We start from the raw sequence: 24,474 nt of genomic DNA, 5'->3' as shown, positions 1-24,474 counted from the left end.
AAAAAAAAAAAAAAAAAAAAAAAAAAAAAAAAAAAAAAAAAAAAAAAAAAAGGAGGGGGCTATTTCTCTTTTTATAAACTGCAGCCCACTCAAAAGAAATCTTAGTCAATTCAATATTTTATGCTTATTATCCTCTTGGTGTGATTCTAAAAGACAGACTTCTTTGAGTTTTCTTTTTTATTATTGCCTTCTCCTTTGAGTTTTTAAATTTAGTTAAAATATAATTACATTATTCCCCCTTTTGTTGTCTCCTTCTAACCCCTACCATCAACTCTATCTTCCCCCTAACTCCTTCTCAAGTGTTTGACCTCCTTTACTTTGTGTAAGTGAGGTGTGTGTGTGTGTATGTGTGTCATATATATATACAGCTGACACTTTTACTTGTTCCTTGTATGTATATGACTTCAGAGCTGACGATTTGCTATTGGATAGACAATTGGAGGCTCATCATTTGAGCCTCATCAATTCTTCCTCTCTCAGTATTCCTTAATTGTCATAGTTCTTTGTCTAGGGGTGGGAACTCATGAGATTCTGCCGTTCCATGGTAGCATGTCTACTGCTGTTGTCATTGTTGTGGTGTTACCTGTGTAGTTTCCCTATCAATTTCTAGGAGACATAATGATTACCCTGGCCTCATAATTTCTGGCGTGGAAAGTTTGATATTGCTATATCAGTTTTATAGAAATACCAGATGAAAGTGAACATGAATATGCATTCTAAATGAAACAAGGCGTATATTTTGATTAACCTGAGATCTTAGAAATGAAAAATCATGTGAGTGCCAAGATCTTGTGTTATAATTCAACTTATACAACACTGTATGAATTATTTTTGTGCCCTCTGTGTTTTAATATTCCCCTCCATTGAAGGTAGGTGATAGTGTTTATTGAACTTTCAGGTGAATATAACATTTTGCCTCTATTGTGTTCCTCATTCAATTAATCATTGAATTTGATGGCACATCTACGACATATGTTTTGAACTTCTGCTCAAAGAAACTTAATGAGTTTTTTTCACTTATCACCCGGATTATTCTAAATGCCTTCAAATGGATTATGTTGGATTTAAAAGGGGGGGAGGGAAACACCATTCTCTTAGGTCTTACAATCAAGAGATAAATTCCATTCTCCCATCCCTAAATCTTTGACTTAGTTAAATGAATAGGATGAATGTGACATTATATAATTCCTGAGCAATGTCTCTAAAGGTCTTATAGCTTCTCCTTTTATCGAATCACTTACAGCCTTTAAAGCACCATGTAGATTTGATGCCCACCACCTGGGGCATGGATCCACATAAGATCTAAAATAAGCTAAAGAAAAAGAAAGAGGGCTTCCAGACCTACAAAAACAGGAGTCAATCGGAGCTTCTTGGTAGCCACAAATTTTTTTTTAGATAGGTTTTGTTTGGTGGTGGTGAACAGAAGTGTGGCTTCTTGAAAAGAAGGTTTCCTGAATTGTACTGGTGGCACAAACAACTGCTGGCAGCATGAACAGCTCTTGCTCTTTTGGAAGGTCCTGTTATGGTGCATTTAAATAGGGTTTGTGAGCAGAGTGCTAAAAATTACTTAATGGTGACATAGAACCAGCTGTGTCCCTAAAGCTGGGGAGGTGTGCATCACATGTAGAGGCAGTGAACACACCTCTGCCATGTTGGACTGGGCAAGGCAAAGAGAGTTCATCCTAGCCATGCACATTTAGCAATTTTAAAAAAGCACTCCTGGTCAGAAAAGTATTTCAGATGTACAATAGGACAGATTCAGACATAAAAGACCTAAACAAGAAAGAGGGTGTTTAAAAATGTACATAGGCTTGGGAGAGAGAAGAAAAAGAATATAGACATTTAAAAAAGAAATAGGTTTAAAAGATAAAACAAAGTTTTTAAAGAGATAGTAAAAATACAATAAAAGAGTACAGATAGTCATAGATTAAATCTGTAAAGATTAAAAAGCAATAGAGTAAAAAAAAGTCATGCAAAGATGGAAAATACACAGAGTCTGGATTATGTATATTATTGTGTTTTCTTCAAATTTTTTGACTGTGAATGAGCTAAGTACAGAGAGACATTTTATTTTATAGGCTGCTAAGCTAGGTCAACAAATATATTTTAAAGGTATCTTGACTTCAAAATTTGGATCTAAGGACATGTTGCTTTAGAAAAGAGGCTCTGCTTTTGTTTCTACAGAGAAAAGAAAGCTATGGATTTCTTACCGGCTAATATGGTTTGATCAAACAAGACCCCTTGAAGCAATGGCTTAGAATTTCTAACATTTATGACAGCTTCAGGACTGCTGGCTGAGATGGATCTACCACACAGGATATTCTATGAAAGACCTGATTAATAGGGTCCCCAATCAGCAGGAATAAGCCAAGAGAACAACACCCAAATTCCCCGAATGATTGTTTATAAATGTTTATTTACATTTAAAAGGGGATATGTTATATAGATAAATACTTTGCATTGGTATGGATCTTGGCTTACTGATACAAATTTAAGGTCAATTTTGTTATAGGAACATTTCTGCTCATGATTAAGGTATTGTGTTTCTGCAGCTCATTTAAAAATGTAATATATAATTAAAAAATACAGGTTAATAGAGTCATCTATAATAGTCAAGCTTGTAGTCATGTTAATCAGGTTTTATAGATGTACAGAGATATATTTCAGATATTCAGGTATTCTCTAAACCTTTAAAAGACTTACAGAATATAGCATTTAAAGGTTTTAAGAACTTAAACTTTTCTCAACAATGAGACAATGCTTCCTGGCAGCACCAATCTACTTCCAAAGGATGATGGGTATCGAAGAGGCTCCTTATGGGGTTGGTTAGGCATTTGGGCAAGAAACTGCTCTTGCCTTGACTGCTTGATGGTATGCTGTATAAACTGGCCATGTAGAACTCACAGAAAAATGACTGATGAACTTGCCTAAAGTGAGGGTTCCTGTCTCATGAAAGAATCTCCTAGACATTCTGCAGGAATCAGAAGAAAGTGACTGACAAACTGCTAATAGAGGTGAAACAGTCTATAAAATTTCCTGCTTCATGAAAAAGTTTGCTAGATACTATGGGCCTGTAGGCTGAAAATGGATGTTCCAGTGTTACAGAAGAAATTTGGGTGACTATTTAGGTAGCAAGATGTCTCTGTTAATTCTAGAGTTTTGGAAGGTGTTTACAATGTACTCTGTGTTAACACAGGTCATATTATTTCCTTCTAGAGTCTTTTATGGAGTTGAAGAAAAATAGTTATAAAAGGTAGGTTAGATATAAAACTTTAGACTCACAAAGACATTACAAATAATATTTTCCTTAATTTGCCAAATGTAATTGGACTAAATATTGTAACTATAATTCTTGCTTTATAACTGTTGTATGTAATCTATATGTTGTCAATATGTTTTATTACCATTGGTTAATAAAGAAGCCTCTTTGGGTCTATGACAGGGCAGAATAGAGCAAGGTGGGAATTCCAAGCCGAGATAGAGGAGAGAAAAGGCAGAATCAAGGAGATGCCATGTAGCTGCCAAAGGAGAAAGACACCAGACCTCATTGGTAGGTCACACCCTTATTGTGAAATAATGAGTTAATTTAAGATATAAGATATAAGAGTTAGTTAATAAGAAGTCTGAGCTAATAGGGCAAACATTGCTGTAATTAACGTAGTTTGTGTGTCATTATTTGGGTCTGGGCAACTATGAAATATGAACGTCTTTGCCTACAGGTAGAAACTGTTTTCTCCACATGCCCATCTTTGTCTCCTATCCATATCCTTGGTTCATGGTTCGTTCTTCCAGTTTCATTGTCAGCATTGTAGCAACTTCAAACTTCTCTCCAACTTTCTCACTTCTGTTTTTGCTATCACACCTTCTCAAACATGGACTGAAGGACTCTTTATAATGAACCACTCAAAATATGTGCAGAGAACCTAACTTAGGTCTTCTGCAAGAGCAGAAAGCACTTTTAACCACTCATCCATCTCTCTAGTCCTTCATAAAGACTCTTGTGATTGGATAGCATCTGTCACTTACAGTTTAGTATAATCTCCCCATCTCAAGACCTTTTGTTTTATCTTAGTTTGAATGAAGAATTTTGCATTTATGAGCTGCAGTCACATCATTTCCACACTGCTTTCCACTCCTTCTACCATTCCATCTCCTCCTGGCTCCTACTTTGTCAAATCCATGACTTCTGTAAGTATTATTGTTATACATAAGTGCATGTGGCTATACATACAACCTGTTGGGTCCATTTAGTTTTGTTCATATGTATATGTGTTTAGTGCTAACTTAAATCTGTTTTGTGATTAGATAACCAATCAGGGATCCTTTTCCTGGAAAAGACTGACTCTCCCAACCTCTACATGGATCCTTGTGAAAATTAACCTAATTATCTACAATGCCTCTTCTATTCATGTAAGCTAATAAATTTTATGTTTTTAATATTATTGTATGGGCATATTAGGGAAGATATTATTCTACTTACTGTACTAGTGATGGGGCTTTGTGAAACTGTACATAATTATATCTACAATGCCTCTTCTATTCATGTAAACTAATATATTCTATGTTTTGAGTATTATGGTATAGACACATTTGGGTACATATTATTCTGTTTAGTGTACCATGCAAAGAACCATATTTTATTCTTTTTAAAATTAAAATTCCAAGGAGATAGAGAGTCCTAGGAAACAACAAAAGTGATCAGATTTGCAGATTAAGTTGAATAGACTTATAGAAATAAGTCAAACAGAATATAGTCCAAATGAATCTTGAGCCAATAAATAGCACAGTGATTTTTGAATGTTTTTATATTATTACTACTATCATCAGATAATCAATGTGTTGTCTCTCAGGATCCAGGTATATTGCCTCTTAAATCCTGTTTCCATGGGGACAGTATACTGATCTGTCTAAAATGCAATTCTGGTTATATCTTTTTCCCTTTTGAAACCCTACAATATATCTGACTGATCTACAGGATAAAGACAAAGTTGTTTTGTTTGGTATTCAAGAAATTTTTTAGCATCATTCTTACCCATATCTGTAATTCTTTCTTTCCTGTAATATTTGTATATTTAAAATATGTGTTTCTGTATCACTGAACTTGTAGTTCTTGTTACTACAAATACATAATATACAGTTATGTGGTTACATACTTCACCAGGCTCTGAATTTGAAGCCATAGATACTGTTCTACTTTTACATGTCCTTGAATACTTAGAGGAGAAATTTGGATATAGTAATATTAATTATTTACTCAACAATTATAAAATATAAAGGTTATTTTGGTTTTCAGGAAAACTAGGAGTCTTATGCATTTTTTTTCAGTTTCTTGAGACAGGGTTTCTCTGTGGCTTTGGAGCCTATCCTGGAACTATCTCTTGTAGATCAGGCTGGCCTCGAACTCACAGAGATCTGCCTGTCTCTGCCTCCTTAGTGCTGGGATCAAAGGCATGCGCCACCACTGCCTAGTAAGTTTTATACATTTTTGTAGATTATATTAATCAATTTATTAAAATGTTGGTGAAGGTCTCCAGATGTCTAGTTGTTGACAGCCTAAGTAGCAGTATTGCCTATGCAAACATGAGCAAATTATTCCAATTTTCCATGTCTTACCTTTTCCACATGTGAAGTGGAGATAATATTAGTGCCTACCTCAATGCTGTTGTGGGGGAAAAAATCAGTGGATATGAAATGTTTAGAAGTATACAAAAAATTGCTTTGTAAATGCTAAATAGCATCATGATGATTTCAGTGAAGATGATCATTGTACTGATGGTGGTGGCTGCTGTTTCTCCATACAAAGCAATAGAGTACACGGTATCTTATTATTGCTCCACACAATATTCATTTGCAACTTTTCTCATTTCCTTTAAACTAGTTATAACATGTGTCTGGCTCCCTCATAGCAGGAGGGTAAAGTCAGTACGCTTCTAGTTTTTATGTCTATAAGTCACTTATGGTGAGAATGGTGAAGTACCCGTATTCATTGCTAAAGTGGTGTGCCACTGTGGAAATAAGTGTGCACATTCCTCAAAAACTTAGAAATAAAACTGCCATGTATTCCAGATACTCCATTTCTGGGCATATAGCCAAAAAGCTTTTAATCTTACTATTGAGTTACTTGCTCATCCATGTTTATTGTCTTTGCTATTCAAAGGAACACCACAGATGTCCATCAACTAATAAATGTAAAAGATGTGACAAATTTACACAATGGAATATTGTTAAGAAAAGTGAAATAATGAAATTCACAAGTGAATGGATGGGACTGGAAACAATCATTCTAAATGAGGAAACCCAGACCCAGAAAGACAAACATCACATGTTTTCTCTCATTTGTGGATTTGAATCTTTGGATAATTTTGCTTTTACAAAATAAAAATATCAAAACAAACATTACCTTTAAAGGCCCTTAGTAAAGTCAGTTATTTTTTTCAGCTCTAAAATTAAAGGTGATAAAAATAATATGTGCTAATCAGAAGGTCAGTTTACTTTTCTTGAAACAAGAAGGTATTTTATTTGATATGTAATTCTGATTACATGCATTATATTTTTTCATATCAGAATAGATGTCCTATTTTCTCTGTTAAATTTGTCTGGATAAAAATATGTATATAAAGACCAGTAATTTGTTTACTATGTGGGATGTTTGAGGAGATTCATCAAAGCCCTGGTTGCCCATGGGTTTCTATTATTAGAGTCTTTGTGGTACTTTGCTTAATATCAGATGATAACAGAATATTATTCTCAATCATAATTGTCATTACTTTAAAATAATCACTTGGTTAAAAAGTTATATCTTTAATTTTAATCTACAATCCTCTATTGTTTATGATTTTAACTGGAAGCCATATCTCTTATCAAATAATTTCTTAATACACAGTAAAAAATGGAGCTATATCTAAGACATTCTAAACTTCTGCTTGATATTGCTACATTATTGGTTTATTCTGATTGTAAGTTTGGCATACTTCCTTCCCATTATGTAAAGCTTATTATATTTCATATTGAAGGGCTTGTACTTCCATATTTATACTTATCCACTTTTGTAAATTAAGAAAAGTTTATATCAGTACTCTTAGATAAACTTTAGCTAACTCAATGCATATGTCTACTTTGATAAAAGGTGATATTTTTAAGACTATTTTATATTTTTAAATTTTCTATTTCTTGAAAATATAAAGAAGACATTTCTTTTTTTTTTTTAAAGGGTTGTTATGGTTTAGGCCATAATGCTCAGTTGATGCTGAGTATCCTGAACTTAAGTTACATTTGAAAGGCTTCATATGCAAGGTTCTTCTGACCTTCTATCCTTGTGCTGCCTGTTTCTCTTTCTTCTTATTCCAGACGTCTCCGACCTCATACCCAGGGAGAAGAATGCTACACAGACAGTTCAAGGAGAATCTGAACGAATAAGTCTTATTTGCTCTCCTTTCTCATTATATTTCAATCAGATCAGAACCATTTTATCCAATCATATTTCTGTGTTATTGAGTTCAAATATATAAATGATTATTATGTGAGTAACTAAACACTCTGATTATATTTGAGACCTGCTCCTCAGGAGGGAATTAAGGTACTATAAATTGTCTGGTACTATAAACATAGTCAGGTTGAGAAGGTCATAGGTCCTATAGGAAACTTACTGCTGAGGTTTAGCTAAATTAACATAGTTCCTGTGGTGGTTTGAATAAGAATAGCCCTCATCTGCTCTTGTATTTGAATGCTTAGTCATCAAGGAGTGGGTAGCACTGTTTGACAGGATTAGAAGGATTAAGAGATAAGGCCTTCCTTGGAGTAGTTAAGGCCTTCTGGGAGGAAGTAAGCCACTAATGGAAGGGCTTTAACATTTTAAAAGCCCACACTAGGGCAGTAGGCCAGTCTGTCTCTGTCTCTCTCTCTTGTGTGTGTATCAGGATGTAGCTCTCTGCTACTGATTCAGTGTCATGCCCTCTGCCCTGATGGTAATGAACGAATTCTCTGAATATGTGAGCAAGCCCTCACTTAAATGTTTTCTTTTCTAAGAATCGCCTTAGAGTTAAATATTTTATCATGTAAGATTTGCCTTGGTCATAGCGTCTCTTCACAGCAATTAAGCAGTGACTAAACCAGTGCCAAACTGCTTTCTAAGCACCAACATTTATGCCTACATACAAATGCTTCTTTCAATCTTCTTTAGGGAAGCCTCTCTGTAGTAAATAATAGTAAATGCAGAAAATCCTAGATGCTCATATTACTAAGAATAAGAAATAGTTGAGGGCCCAAACTTAAGTAAAATATTTAAACCACCCTCTAAGGCTCAAGAACTTTGGAGAATAGAGGTCAGAAAAAAAAATGCAAAAACTAGAAGACAGGGTGGGGTGTGGCAGTGGGGAGTGGAGGGCAGGAGAATGCTGTGAAATGCCACCTTCTGAGCGTGGCACAGCTATTCCATTCAGGAAGTCACAGAACTGGATCTGCAAAATATTGTACCTACCATCAGTAGCTGTTAAGTTACCCGTCCACTTGGGCATGGCCTTTTATACTATTTATACCAATGCAACCTCTTTCCTGCTGCGGGATTCCGTTGCTTTCTCAGTTTCAGCAGAGGATTGACTTGTGAGTCTACCCCTAAATAAATAGCCCTCTATTATTCTCAATCCTGATCTAGTGTGGGATTTCTTTTAAGTATCCTTCTTCATCAAAAGACTGGCCTTGTCAGCCGTTAATTATGGATGGTGGAAGTACTCATGGACTTGACAACTGCCTTCTGAACTGATGGGTTTGGGGTGTAGGGAAACCTTGTTTTCAGTTGTATACTTACTAGAGAGAGCCCCCCCCCCACCCCGCAAATTCCACTGGATAATTCTAAACCCAAACGTCACATGAGTGAGCCTGGTTCAGTTCGTTTGACCAAAAAAGAAAATAGAAAGGCATGAATGTGGGAAAGATACTTTGTGGAGGCCGAAATGACAAGCATGTGAAGGAGATAAGAGAGGGTGGAGGAGACAGGAATCAGGACCTCCAGCTTTTAGGTGGTCTCTCATGGGATTGCTCAAGTGCTATCATTGTATAAGTCAACTTCTGCAACAAATCCTTCTCATATATCATTATGTATACCCCATTTATTTGATCTTATTAACAGTCTCCATTTGAGGCAAATTTCAACGTCTCTTTAGTCCATAAAAGCATTTTTCTTGTTTGCTCATAAGATATTAATATCTGCATAAAAGCATGAATTTAGCATCTTTTTGAAGTTCAAGAAATGATACCAAATAATCTAATGCTGCAATATGCTGACATCTTTGAACTAAGAGCACCTAAGAAAAATAGAACTAAGGCAGAGAATTTTCCTGGGCTTCACTCAGTTGCCTAAAGAGGGATTGATGTGGGATCCCCTCTATGTGCTGTGAATAGGTTTTATTACCATTGGTTAATAAAGAAGCTGCTTCAGCCTATAGCAGGGCAGAATGTAGCCAGGCTGGAAGAGATCTAAAGAGAGAGAGTAGGTGAAGTCAGAGAGACACTATGTAGATGCTGAAGGAGACAGATGCTGAATCCTTACCAGTAAGCCACAGCCTCATGCCAATACATAGATTAATAGAAATGGGTTAATTCAAGATGTAAGAAGAGCTAGATGGAAATATTTCTGAATCATTGGCTGAGCAGTGTTGTAATTAATATAGTTTCTGTATCATTATTTGGGTCTGGGCAGCCAAGAAATGAATAAGTATTCTCTACCTACAAGGGATCTTCCAAAAGAAACAACATTGTCATGAAGTCCCTCCCTGGGAACCTTCAAAATCAAAAAATAAAATAAAATAAAATAACTTGGATCATGGGAGCGGAGACTGGGGGTTGAAACTATAGCCACATCACTTTTTTTTCTGGACAACTATTCCTAGGTAATTTTTATCACCTGGGTGCTTTTTAATCTGCAAATAATAGCAACGTTTATTCCCCATATATTTCCTCCTTTATCCTCCCATAACTCATCACCACATCCTTCTAGAATGTCAAGGGCCCTATTCTCTTTGTAGCCTAGGATGCAATACATGTTACAGTCATGTGGCCCTTCCTTGAGTCTATATTTTGTGATATTCCCATGTGAATACATGGACTTAATTTTTCTTCTCATTAATCTGTATTATGTCAAGTTAATTTGTAGCTATGCCAAATACCCTAGAAAAGTGGAGGCCCCTACATTTGGAAAATGATCTTTGACAGTATACTTAGTCTTTACTTTCCTTCCTTAACTTAGAAACAGAGTTGTGTTCTTACTATCAAGGTTATTTATAATTCAAAAATTTAAAAATGAAGCATGAAAGAAGACATGCCATGATATATAGTGTGTATCATAACTTAGAGACTCATGTCATTTAAAGTTATATTCTGTTGTGATCCATCTTTCAGTATAGTTTCATATATTGAACACATGTAGGAAATCAGAGGCTAGGTAGGGTAATGAAAAAAAATTACTTTATATATCATATGCTAAGAAAAATGAGGAACTTTGCCAGTTTTCCTTTGACACATTTGGAGGACGTGTTTTATTCCCCAAATAAATAATTTCTCCCACTTTTCCTGTCTGCTCTATTTTTTATTTTTGTGCAATAATACATTAATTTTTCTGCTTGTTTGAGATAATTATTTAATTTATTTTAGTTGTAATATACATGCATATATACATATATGTACACATATATATTCGTCTTTGCTATCTTACAGTCAGCATAAAGAAGATTTTAAAGACTCCTTATAATTTTTTAAAGACCTCAGTCATAGTTTAAGAGTTAATGGCAGTCAGGAGCTGCTGAAGAGGATAGAATCAGTTTTCACCAAAAATGAGCCCCTGATAGGGTATCCAATACTAAATGGTCAGTCCTAAGGACATACTCTTATAAGACTTGTGTATCTCCTTAGGATCCTTCACAGTCACTGAGAGGAAGTGTAGTCTGTGCTATCAGAGTCTTGCTCTTAACTCTTCCCACCACGGTTTTTACCCTAGTCTTTCCAGTAGAATCTATTTAGAAGATATAAAAAGGTAAGGCAAACAATGGAAAGAGATTCCGGAACCTAAAGAAGAACAACTACCAGTTTGAGGTTCCTCAATACACTTTATATTCATTGTTCCTTATTTATATTAAATTCATTATTCAATTATCTATATGTTATGCTTTAGTATTTAATGTTAACTAATTAGACATGAATGTAATATTTGTATTAACTGGTTTATATTTTGTTGTTTGTTCTTTTTTGTATTTTTAGACAGCTTCTGTTTTAGGTCATTAATCAAAAAAATTGATCCACAATTTTTATATCTGGTGAGGAGCCTGGGCTTCAGAGTGTAATGGAAAATGTTTATTTTTACTTCATTTTATTTATTTTTCATAAAGGAAGGATGGATATGGGAGCAGGGAAGCATATATCTTAATTAAGGGATCCAGCTTAGGGTGGGCAAGAGACCTGAACCTAGAGGGGCTCCCAGGTGCCCAGGGGGATGTCCCCAGTTAGTGCCTTAGGCAGCTGAGGATAAGGAACCTGAAATGGCCCTATCCTGTAGCAATACTGATGAATATCTTGCATATCACCATAGAACCTTCATCGGGCAATGGATGGAGATAGAGATAGAGATGCATATTGGAGCAAAGGAATAAGCTCCCAAGGTCCCAATGAGGAGCAGAAGGAGGAAGAACATGAGCAAGGAAGTCAGGACCGTGAGGGGTGCATCCACCCACTGAGACAGAGGGACTGATCTATTGGGAGCTCACCAAGGCCAGCTGGACTGGAACTGAAAAAGCATGGGATAAAACCGGAATTTCTGAACAATGAGGACTGATGAGAAGCCAAAGACAATGGTACTGGGGTTTGATCCTACTTCATGTTCTGGCTTTGTGGGAGCCTAGCCAGTTTGGATGCTCACCTTCCTAGACCTAGATGGAGGGGGGAGGACCTTGGACTTTCCACCTGACTGCTCTTGGGTCTGGAGAGGGAGGGGGAAAGGAGTAGGGGGAGGAGAGTGGAGTGGGAGGAAGGGGAGGGAAATGGGAGGATGGAAGGAAGTGGAATTTTTTTTTCCAAGAAAAAATAAATAAATAAAACAGAATTCCATGGGCTCCAGGGTCTCCTGTGCTCTCCTGGACCCCGCCCTGCCTCCTACGTTCTTCCTTTTGTCCCAAGATTAATGGGCTACCAGGCGGCCCTGTTTAGGTGCTGAGGAGTTCCATCTGGACGGGTGAGTGTGTGCTATCCAGGGGCAGTTTGTCCCAGAAGAGAGCACAACCCCCCCTACCCCAGTTCCTTCTGCAGGGCTGTCTTTCTTACACAAGACCTCCCCCCACCCCTCAAGCCTGCGTTTTCTCCAAGGTCCTTTGCTCAGGAACAGTTTTCTGCTCCTACACTAAGGCTACCCACCCAGAGCAGTGAGTGCCTGCCTACCGGGCAGGCCTCAAGGTCCCCTGTAAGGGAGCCTGGGCACCTTCAGCTTGTGCTCCAGGGTCTTCTGTGCTCTACTGGACCCCGCCCTGCCTGCCACGTTCTTCCTTTTGTCCCCGGATCATTGGGCTACCAGGCGGCCCTGTTTAGGTGCTGAGGAGTTCTATCTGGATGGGAGAGTGTGTGCTATCCAGGGGTGGATTGTCCCAGAAGAGAGCACAAAACCCCCTCCCCCAGCTCCTTCTGCAGGGCTGTCTTTCTTACACAACACCTCACCAAGCCTGCTTTTTCTGTAAGGTCCTTTGCTCAGGAACAGTTTTCTGCTCCTACACTAAGACTACCCACCCAGAGCGCTGAGTGCCTGCCTACCAGGCAGGCCTCAAGGACCCCCCGAAAGGGAGCACGTGCATCTTCAGCTTGTGCGGCAGGGTCTCCTGTGTTCTACTTGTCCTCGCCCTGCCCCCCAAGTTCCGCCTTTTTGTCCGTGGGTCATTGGACTACCAGGCGTCCATGTTTTGGTGCTGAGGAGTTCCATCTGGACGGGACAGTTCCTGCTTCTACACTGAAGAGATACACCCAGAGAGTCAGTCACAGCAAAGACTGGACAAAGACACCAGGCCTCTCCTGGCTCCACTTGAAGGAAGAGATGGGAAGGCACCCATGCAAGAATTCCTCCAACAACATGAAAGGCAACATGACATCACCAGAATCCAGGGATCCTGAAATAAGAAGAATTGTACACCCTACTCCAGAAGAATTAGAATAAATCGACTCAAAAGTGAATTATATGAAAATAATAGAAGACCTTAAAAAGGAGGTGAAGATCTGCCATAAACAATAGAGATTACAAACAAAAAGCTATAGGAAATGAATAAATCGCTCATAGATACCCAAGAAAACCAAGAGAAAAAAGAAAAAGCAATCAAACAGGTAAGGGAAGCGGTTCAAGACTTGAAGAATGAAATGGAAGTAATGAAGAAAACACAAATCGAGGGAAGGATGGAGATGGAAAATCTGGGTAAACGAACAGGAACTACAGAGCCAAGTACTACCAACAGATTACAAGAGATAGAAGAAAGAATGTCAGACACTGAAGATACCATGAAGAAAATAAACACACTGATCAAAGAAAACATCAAAATCAACAAATACTCATCACAAAACATTCAGGAAATCTGGGACACAATAAAAAGGCCAAACTTAAGAATAATTGGGATTGAAGAAGGAGAAGAAGTACAGCTCAACGGCCCAGAAAATATATTTAGTAAAATTATAGAAGAAAACTTTCCCAACCTAAAGAAAGATATTCCTTTGAAGGTTCAAGAAGCATACAGAACACCGAATAGGCAAACATCTCCTCGCCATACAATAATCAAAAAACAAAGCATACAGAATAAAGAAAGAATATTAAGAGCTACAAAGGAAAAAGGTCAAGTTACTTATAAAGGTAAACCTATCAGACTTACACCTGACTTCTCTATGGAAACCATGAAAGCCAGAAGGTCCTGGATAGATATACTGCAGAAACTAAGAGAACATGGATGCAAGCCCAGACTACTATACCCAGCCAAGCTTTCGTTCATTATAAATGGAGAAAACAAAATTTTCTAGGATAAAAACAAATTTAAACAATATGTAGCCACAAATCCAGCCTTACAGAAAGTAATAGAAGGAAAATCACTAACCAAGGAGTCCAACAATGACCACAATAACTCAGACATCTAGAGACCCTTCACCAGCACAACTCAAAGAAGGGAAACACACAAACTCTACGACTAAAAAAGTGACCGGAGTTAACAACCACTGGTCATTAATATCACTTAATGTCAATGGACTCAACTCACCTATAAAAAGGCACAGGCTAAGAGATTGGATACGAAAACAGGATCCAACATTCTGCTGTTTACAAGAAACACACCTCAACCACAAAGACAGGCACCTACTCAGAGTAAAGGGATGGGAAAAGGTTTATCAAGCAAATGGACCTAAGAAACAAGCGGGTGTGGCCATACTAATTTCTAACAAAGTTGACTTCAAACTTAAATCAATCAGAAAAGATGGAGAGGGTCATTTTATACTCATAACAGGAACAATTCATCAGGATGAAGTCTCAATCTTGAATATCTATGCCCCTAATATAAAAGCACCCACGTACGTAAAAGAAACATTACTAAAACTCAAGGCTGCCATCAAACCGCACACACTAATAGTAGGAGACTTCAACACCCCTCTCTCACCAATGGACAGGTCAATCAGACAGAAACCTAACAGAGAAATAAGAGAATTAATGGAGGTAATGAATCAAATGGACTTAACAGACATCTATAGAACATTTCACCCAAATAGGAAAGAATATACCTTCTTCTCTGCAGCGCATGGAACCTTCTCAAAAATTGACCACATACTCGGTAACAAAGCAAACTTCCCCAGTTACAAAAAAATATCCGTAACCTCCTGTGTCTTATCAGATCATCATGGATTAAAGTTAGAATTCAACAACAATGCTACCCCCAGAAAGCCTACAAACTCGTGGAAATTGAACAGTCAACTACTGAACCACACCTGGATCAAGGAAGAAATAAAGAAAGAAATTAAAGTCTTCCTTGAATTCAATGAAAATAAAGAAACAACATATTCAAACTTATGGGACACTATGAAAGCAGTCCTAAGAGGAAAGTTCATAGCACTAAGTGCCCACTTAAAGAAAACAGAGAAGGCACACATTGGAGACTTAACAGCCCACCTGAAAGCTCTAGAAAAAAAAGAAGCAGACTCACCTAGGAGGAGTAGAAGACTGGAAATAATCAAACTGAGGGCTGAAATCAACAAAATAGAAACACAGAAAACAATCCAAAGAATCAATGAAACAAAAAGCTGGTTCCTGGAGAAAATCAACAAGATTGATAAACCTCTATCCAAACTAATAAAACGCCAGAGAGTGAATATGCAAATTAATAAGATCAGAAATGAAAAGGGGGACATAAACACAGACACAGAGGAAATTCAGAGAATCATTAGATCTTACTACAAAGGCCTGTATGGCACAAAACTGGAAAATGTAAAAGAAATGGACACTTTTTTAGATAAATACCATATACCAAAGTTAAACCAGTACCAGGTGAACAATCTAAATAGACCTGTTAGTCACGAAAAATTAGAAGCGGTTATCAAAAACCTCCCTACCAAAAAAAGCCCAGGACCAGACGGTTTCAATGCGGATGTCTATCAGAACTTCCAAGAAGACCTAATACCTATACTCCTTAATGTATTTCACAATATAGAAACAGAAGAGTCATTGCCAAATTCCTTTTATGAAGCTACAGTCATTCTGATACCAAAACCACACAAAGACTCAACCAAGAAAGAGAATTACAGGCCAATCTCATTCATGTACATCAACGCAGAAATCCTCAACAAAATACTGGCAAACCATATCCAAGGATAATTTAGAAAAATTATCCCTTATGATCAAGTAGGCTTCATCCCAGAGATGCACGGCTGGTTCAACATATGAAAACCTATCAATGTAATCCATCATATAAATAAACTGAAAGAAAAAAAAAAACATACGATCATTTCATTAGATGCTGGAAAAACTTTTGACAAAATTCAACATCCCTTTGTGATAAAAGTCTTGGAAAGACTAGGGATACAAGGGTCATACCTAAATATAATAAAAGCTATTTACAGCAAACCAACAGCTAACATTAAACTAAACGGAGAGAAACTCAAAGCCATCCCACTAAAATCAGGAACACGACAAGTCTGTCCACTCTCTCCATACCGCTTCAATATAGTGCTTGAAGTTTTAGCAATAGCAATAAGACAACATAAGGGGATCAAGGGGATTCGAATTGGAAAGGAAGTAGTTAAACTTTCTTTATTTGCAGATGATATGATAGTGTACATAATTGACTCCAAAAACTCCACCAAAGAACTCCTACAGCTGATAAACACCTTTAGTAATGTAGGATACAAGATCAACCCCCCAAAATCAGTCGCCCTCCTATACACAAAGGATATGGAAGCAGAGAGGGAAATCAGAGAAGCATCACCTTTTAGGGTAGCCACAAACAGCATAAAATATCTTGGGGTAACTCTAACCAAAGAAGTGAAAGATCTATTTGACAAGAACTTTAAGGCATTGAAGAAAGAAATTGAAGAGGATACCAGAAAATGGAAGGATCTTCCTTGCTCTTGGATTGGATCAACATAGTAAAAATGGCAATTCTACCAAAGGCAATTTATAGATTCAATGCAATCCCCATCAAGGTCCCATCAAAATTCTTCACAGATCTTGAGAGGACAATAATCAACTTTATATGAAAAACAAAAAACCCAGGATAGCCAAAACAATCCTATACAATAAAGGAACTTCTGGAGGCATTACCATCCCTGACTTCAAACTCTATTACAGAGCTACAGTAATGAAAACAGTGTGGTATTGGCATAAAAACAGAGAAGTCGACCAATGGAATCATATAGAAGACCCGGATTTTAACCCACAAACCTATGAACACCTCATTTTCGATAAAGGAGCTAAAAGTATACAATGGAAGAAAGAAAGCATCTTCAACAAATGGTGCTGGCACAACTTGTTGTCAACCTGTAGAAGAATGAAAATAGACCCATATCTATCACCATGCACAAAACTCAAGTCCAAATGGATCAAAGACCTCAATATCAGTCTGAACACACTGAACCTGATAGAAGAGAAAGTGGGAAGTACTCTACAACAGATGGGCCCAGGCGATCGCTTCCTTGGTATAACCCTACCAGCACAGACATTAAGGGAAACATTGAATAAATGGGACCTATTAAAGCTGAGAAGCTTCTGTAAAGCAAAGGACACTGTCACTAAGTTAAAAAGGCAACTTATCTGACTGGGATAAGATCTTCACCAACCCCGCAACAGACAAAGGTCTGATTTCCAAAATATATAAAGAACTCAAGAAACTAGACTTTAAAATGCTAATTAACCCAATTAAAAATGGGGCACTGATCTGAACAGAGAATTCTCAACAGAAGAAGTTCAAATGGCCAAAAGACACTTAAGGTCATGCTCAAACTCCTTAGTGATCAGGGAAATGCAAATCAAAACAACTTTGAGATATCATCTTACACCTGTCAGAATGGCTAAAATCAAAAACTCCAATGATAGCCTTTGCTGGAGAGGTTGTGGAGAAAGGGGTACCCTCATCCATTGCTGGTGGGAATGCAAACTTGTGCAACCACTTAGGAAAGCAGTGTGGCGGTTTCTCAGGAAATTCGGATCAACCTACCCCTGGACCCAGCAATGCCACTCTTGTGAATATACCCAAGAGATGCTTCCCCAGGAAACATTTGTCAAAGCCTTGAGGCATTCTGGGGTGTCACAGCTGATGGGGAGTACTTGAAGTATTTAGCTGGTAGAGGATTTTGGAATCATTGAACTACAAAAGACAGCCCCATTTGCCAAATAATCTTTCAGGTCCTAAATGTCAAAAGTGGTGACATATAAAATCCTAGTCTGTGTATTAACCATGCATCTAACAAATATGAACAACTATATCTGGAATAAGGGCTGTAAAAATACTGCTTTGTCTTTGGTAGAATCAGATTATTCATGACATATATCTTTGCTCATTCTCTAGGATTTAGAGATGAAGTGGGAACCCTAGAGACTTTCAAATAATATAGAACGGGCATAGTGGTTTAGATTTTGGATGGAGATCATACCTTACAATGCTTAGTGAATGAAATCATTCTACAGAGTTGTCAAGACTTGGATTTTATTTGTCTCCCGAGCATTGATTTTAAGTGCTTCCTTCCACCTTCATGCTATTGAAAGATAAAAGAACCTTTAAGAAGTAGAGGTTATCTGGAATTTTTTAGGTCACTGAGGTACCTACTCATGAAGATAATTGTGGGATCTCCCAATCTCTTTCCCTTTTGTATCCTGTATTTGCTTCACTATGACATGACGGCCTCTGGCCACACACTAGGACTTAGGTTTAATTCACGTTATCACACTTTAGGTCTGATAATGTGCTAGGATATAAACAACTGTGAATCAAAGGAAACTTCATCTCTTTGCTAGTTGGTTATCACAAACATTTATTTGTTCAAGGGAAAGGTAATCTTCAATCTAACCCAGGGACGAACCTTGTCATCTATAATAATGACCTTCCTATAAGATATACCCACTGATGTAATAATGGCACAAATGTTGTGGGAAAATAAATTACTTTTAAATTGTATTTAAGGGCTACTATATGATGTGGAACCCATACCTGACACTGCTAACATGGCCCAGAACCCGAGATCAGTCCTGGGCCCAAGGGAAAAATCTAGTACTATTATTAGTCTGCTAAAGGAATTTAGTAACAAATTAACTCCTAATGACAGATTGTTTTCCCCATAGATCAGTGACTCTCTCAAGTCTAATCAGAGAAACTTGTTTTTATAATAGATGGGAATTAATACAGAGACCCACAATTAGACAATGTACAGAGAGTGAAAGACTTTGGAGCTCTCAGTCCTAAATAGGATGTCTTCATCAAACCTCTCTCCTCAGGGCTCAAAGGTTGGTACAGAAGGGGAGGAAGAAAGAATATAAGAACCAGAGGTGATGGATGACTTCATAGCAACAGTGTCTTCCAGACTCTTCAGGACAGATTTGTATATGAACTTATAGAGATTGCAGCAGCACACACAAGACCTGGTTTATACCGGATGGAGTCCCAGCACTGAGAGGAGGATGTTCCAAGCCTAACAAAGGCACTATTGGCAATTGATCTGTTGGCAAAGGGAATATCAGTTTCCTACAATAGAGTCTCTGGTGTAGGAGGTTTTTCTGTCTTTGTATTGCTTTCATTGGTTAAAAAAGGAACTGCTTTGGGCCCTTGATAGGGCAGAACTTAGGTAGGTGGGGAAAATTAAATGGAATGCTGGGAAGAAGAAAGCAGAGTCAGAGAGAGAAGCCATGGATCCTCCGCCTGAGATGGATACCTGCAGGGTAGAATCTTTCCTGGTAAGCCACTGCCACGTGGCTATTTACAGATTAATAGAAATGGGTTGAATCAAGATGTGAGAGTTAGCCAATAAGAGCCTAGAAATAATGGGCCAGGCAGTAATTTAATTAATAACAATTTCTGTGTGGTTATTTCGGGGCTAAGCTAGCTGGCTGGCTGGGACAAATAAGCAAGCCCTCCTCCAACAAGTATTAATGGATATAACAGCCACACCAGATCAGGTCCATCCCATGCATAGGACTAGTTGGCTAACTCAAATTTTATTTGTGGGGGAGGCAGGAGAGGCTTTTTGTTTACTTTTGTTTTATTTTGGCATTTTTGTCTTATTGTATTTTAGTTTGTGTTGATTTGTTTTGTGATTTATTTGTTTTAAAAAGAAAGATTAAAGAACATAAAGTTGGTGGGTAGGAAGCTGGAGAGGAGCTGGGAGGAGTTGGGGAAGGGGAAATGATTCACATATATTCTATGAAAAATCCTCTTTTTAAATACAAAATTTAGGTCACGTTTACAAATCCTGTGAGATTTAATATTTACTTTAATGAAAAGGAGGAATACTTATCAGAAATTCTTAGAACTAGTGACATATTCCATGATACAGAAACTTTGGTGACAACTTTCTCTTTTAAAATCATTACCACCTTTAAAATTTTCAAAGCACAGATTTGGAATCAAGAGAGAAATGAAACTATTTCTTTCATATTTTTCCTTTATACAAGAAAATGACTCTTTAGTATGATATAAATGTTAATAAAAAGCTATACTAGCCAAATCAACAATAATAACAACCTAAAAAGTATTTATTTCTTAATGGGATGCTTGCTTCACATAACATATAGCAAAAATAATTAAATTATTTATAAATTATATTAAGTATTATTTTAAGAAAAATGTATGAACCACCTGGTTATTAGTATAGAAATATGTGGTCACTAAGGCATTATGTCTAGGTATTTTGCTGTTTCTCTGATATATTGACTGGTACTAGGGAAAGAAAGTGAAAAATATGAAATTATAATCTGGTTTTTACAAATACTGTGTAGTTACACATTACTTTTTGCTTTACAATTATTTAAAAGGCTATTTATCTAACATTTCCTGCAATTTGAGTAGAGTAGCCTTACAATATCAATTCAAGCAAAGTCTAATATTGAAGCAATTTGCCAAGATTTATAGCAATAATCTTAATCAGGTCCCTCCAAAGAAACAGATGTTCAAGTGATACATTCTATTTGGCTAAAGAGATTATTGGGTAAAAGAAAATATGTTTTTCATGTTTCTTAGGTTAATCTCATTGTGCTTGCCTGTGAGAAGCCTTTAAATGGAATTTCATGAGTCTGATGCCATGAAGAAAATGACAAATATTTTATAGATTCCTTGTAATGAACTCTGATCACCTAGGAGAATATGGTAACCACTCCTGTTTTGCAGCTGCAGTGGTTTGCATAAGACATGTCCCCTAGTCTTGAGTATGTGTAATCAGTCCCTACTTGGTGCTTCTTGAGAACATTTAGGAAGTTCAGCTTTAATGGAGAAAGCTCTCCAGCACTGGGCTGGGAATAACCTTTGGGATGCTATGTCCTCACCCTACTCTAGCTTGCTTTCTCTGCTTCTTTCTTGTAATAAAATATGTAATTTCTCAATTTCCTGTCCCTGCTATCCTGCCTGCTGCTTATAGCTATAATTCTTGCTGTTTTGTTGTATATAATCTTGCTATTTTAGAGTTAAAACCTTCATTTTTATTTAGACAGAAAAGGGGAGGTTATATGGGAATCCCCTCTGTATACTGGGAATACTATTGGTTAATAAAGAGTCTGCTTTTGGCCAATGACTTAACAGAATATAGCCAGGCTAGAATATATATATATGCATGTCCTGGAACCTTACCAGTAAACTAGGAGCCTCATGGTGAAATGTAAAATAATAGAAATGGGTTAATTTAAGATGTAAGAGATAGATAGTAATCAATGCTAGCGCCACTGGCCAAGCATTGTTGCAATTAATATAGTACCAGCACGATTATTTTGGGTCTGGGTGGACAGGAAATGAATGAGTAGGCTCCACCTACAATAAAATTTCCAAAACCTAGAGAAATTGTTGCCTATTCAGGTACAAGAGGCCTACAGAACACCAAATAGACAAGAGAATTTCTTTATGATATATTACAGTTAAAACATTAAAAACACAGAATAAGAATAGGTATTGAAACCTTCAGTGAGAAAAGACATGACACTGATCAAGGTAGGCTTCCTAGATTATTCAAATAGAACATTTAAAGCCAGAATGTCATGGAAAGTCCTAAAAGTCCTGAAAGACCACAACTGTCATCAAAGACTATTATATTCAATAAAACTATTAAAATTAAAGGAAAAATTAAAACTTTCCATGATAAAAACAGAATAAAGGAATTTATGACTAAAAGCCATTTATAAAGAGGATACTTGGAGAAATACTTTAAAGAGAAGGATAAACATATATAAGAGGTCATAGAAACAAATAAACATTTGTAGGCTAGGAATCAAAAAGCTTTGAGAAAACACTACAAAACCAACAAAATGACAGGGATAAGTACATATCTTTCAATAATTCCTGAATACTAATGGTCTCAATCAATCAATAAAAGATACAAATTAGCAGACTAGAATATTTAACAGGATCAATTTTTTTACTACTTCTAAGAAATATACCTCACCATCAAAAATAAATGATATCACAGAGTTAAAGGATGAAAAAGGTGATCCCAATCAAATGGAACTGAGAAAAAGCAGGTATAGCTATTGTAATATATGACCAAACAAACCTCCAATCAAAAGTAGTCAGAAAAGACAAAGAGGTACATTTTACACTCATTAAATGAAAAAAACCACCCAAAGGATATTACAGTAATATACATCTATGTAATAGACACAGGGGTACTCAGTTTCATGAAAAGACATTATTAGATTTAAAACTACATATTGGCACAAACTCAGTGCTAGTATGTGATTTCAATAACTCACTCTCAGCAAATAAACTTGAGAAACCCTGTTGTTAAATGACATAAATAAAATGAACCTAAACAGATGTCTACAGAAAACCCACAAACAAATACAAAAGAATATACATTCTTCTCAGCAGCTGCAGAACATTTCTCAAAGCAGTCCACATATTAGAACCTAAAGAAAGTCTTAAAAATGTAGGAAAATTGCAATGACATCCTGTATTCTATCTGACCACAATGAAATAAAGCTATATATAAACATCAATAGAAACTAGAGACAGTGTACCAACTCTTGAAGACTAACCAACAAACTACTGAATGATAATTGAGTCATTGAAACAATCTAGAAGGAAATAAAAAAAATCTTGGAAGTGAATCAAAGTCAAAACAGCATACCAAAGTCTATGTGGCATAGTGAAGGTAGATGTAAGAGGAAGATTTATAGCACTAAGTGTTTACATTTTTTTAAAAGGGAACAAATAATTCAAGTGATGAGACAGCCTACAGAATGGAAAAAAATCTTCACCCATGTTACACATGACAGAAGGTTAGTATCAGAATATACAAAGAATACAAAAAATAAGCAGTAAGAAAACAAACAGCTTAATTGAAAATGGACCATGGAGCTAAACAAAGTTCTCAAAATGACTTATAAACATTTTTTTAGATTGTTTAATAGTCTTAGTTCTATGGAAAATGAAAATAAAGCTAGCTTGAGATTCTGTATTATCCCAACAAGAATGGCTAAGATAAACAAACAATGACAATAACAATAAAGTATATAACAAATGCTGGCACAGATGTGGGGAGAGAACACATATTCACTGCCAACAGGAATGCAAATTGATATAGCAACTATGAAAATCAGCGTGGAGGTTTATTAGAAAATTAGAAATAGATCTACATGTTTTAGCCGTCTCTCTTAGTTAGATTTTTCTATTGCTGTGATAAAGCATCATGACCAAAAGTACCTTGGGGAGAAAGGGCTTATATTATCCTACAGCTGTCAATACACACTCTGTAGATAAGGGAAGTCAAAGCAGGAATACAGCACAGGAAACTGGAGACATGAACAGAAGCAAAAGCCATAGCCGAATACTGCTGACTGGCTCACTCAGCTTACTTTCTTACGTAACCTGGGATAAACTGGCCAAGAGTGGCACCACCCATAGTGGGCCAGGCCTTTCCATATCAAACATTAATCAAGAAAATGTCCTATAGACTTGCCTACCAGCAATCTGGATAGAGTCCTTTTTATTTTTTTTTTTTTCAAATTAAAGTGCCTATTCCCACATAACTCTAGCTTGTGTCATGTTGGCAAAAAAATCAAGCAGGGCACTACTCTTGTACATTCATACAAAAGATTCTCTATCCTGCTATAGAGATATCTGCTCATTCATGTTTATGGCTTTTCTGTTAGTAGTATTTAAGAAATGGAAATGACCTAGATGCCCATCAACTGATGAATGGATAATGGAAATGAGGCACATTCACACAAGTCAATATTATTTAACTCTTAAGAAAAAATAACTCTTGCAGGTAAATGAATGGAGCTGGAAATAATCACTCTGAGTACGGCAACTTTGATCTATTTTTATGTATTTTATAACAATTTTGATATTGGTTTTGATATGTATATTCCATTTTGAACATCCACAGATGCCAGAAAGTAAGCAATGGCCAGAGAGCAAACTTTCCTCTACAGTCTCTGTTTTGAATACTTGCTCTGAATTCCCTCAACTGTGACTTGGAAATAAAAACCTTTTTTGGAGGTGTGGTCATTTGTAGTTTTTTTTTTATGCATCAGTAAAGGGCTTCCACATCCATGAATATAAAGTAAGCAGTAACTGGACTTAATAGGTTATCAAAGATAAAAATAGAGCTAGGAGGTAGACATGTTGAATAAGCTATGGGGAGTTTGAGAATGGTGGGGGGAGATAGGATCCTATTTCATTGTATGCATATAAAAAATTCTTCAAGAATATAAACTATACAACTCAGCAATAATACTCATGAGCATATATCTAGGAGTATTTTCATGAAAAACTGAATTGTCATACATAAATATTT

General features: G+C 36.7%; 1 protein-coding gene across 1 annotated transcript in view; it reads right to left on the bottom strand.

The window, feature by feature from the left end:
* The window catches only part of Il1rapl2 (interleukin 1 receptor accessory protein like 2), a 634,164-nt gene that overhangs the window by 93,156 nt on the left and 516,534 nt on the right, over positions 1-24,474 (bottom strand). The window lies entirely within an intron of this gene.

The sequence above is a fragment of the Alexandromys fortis genome, unplaced genomic scaffold (assembly GCF_014885135.2).
Source record: "Alexandromys fortis isolate MF-2015 unplaced genomic scaffold, M_Fortis_MF-2015_v1.1 scaffold_205, whole genome shotgun sequence".
In the NCBI taxonomy this organism is placed as follows: Eukaryota; Metazoa; Chordata; class Mammalia; order Rodentia; family Cricetidae; genus Alexandromys; species Alexandromys fortis.
The sequence above is the reverse complement of the archived record's forward strand: the minus strand, read 5'-3'. Positions and strand labels throughout refer to the sequence as shown.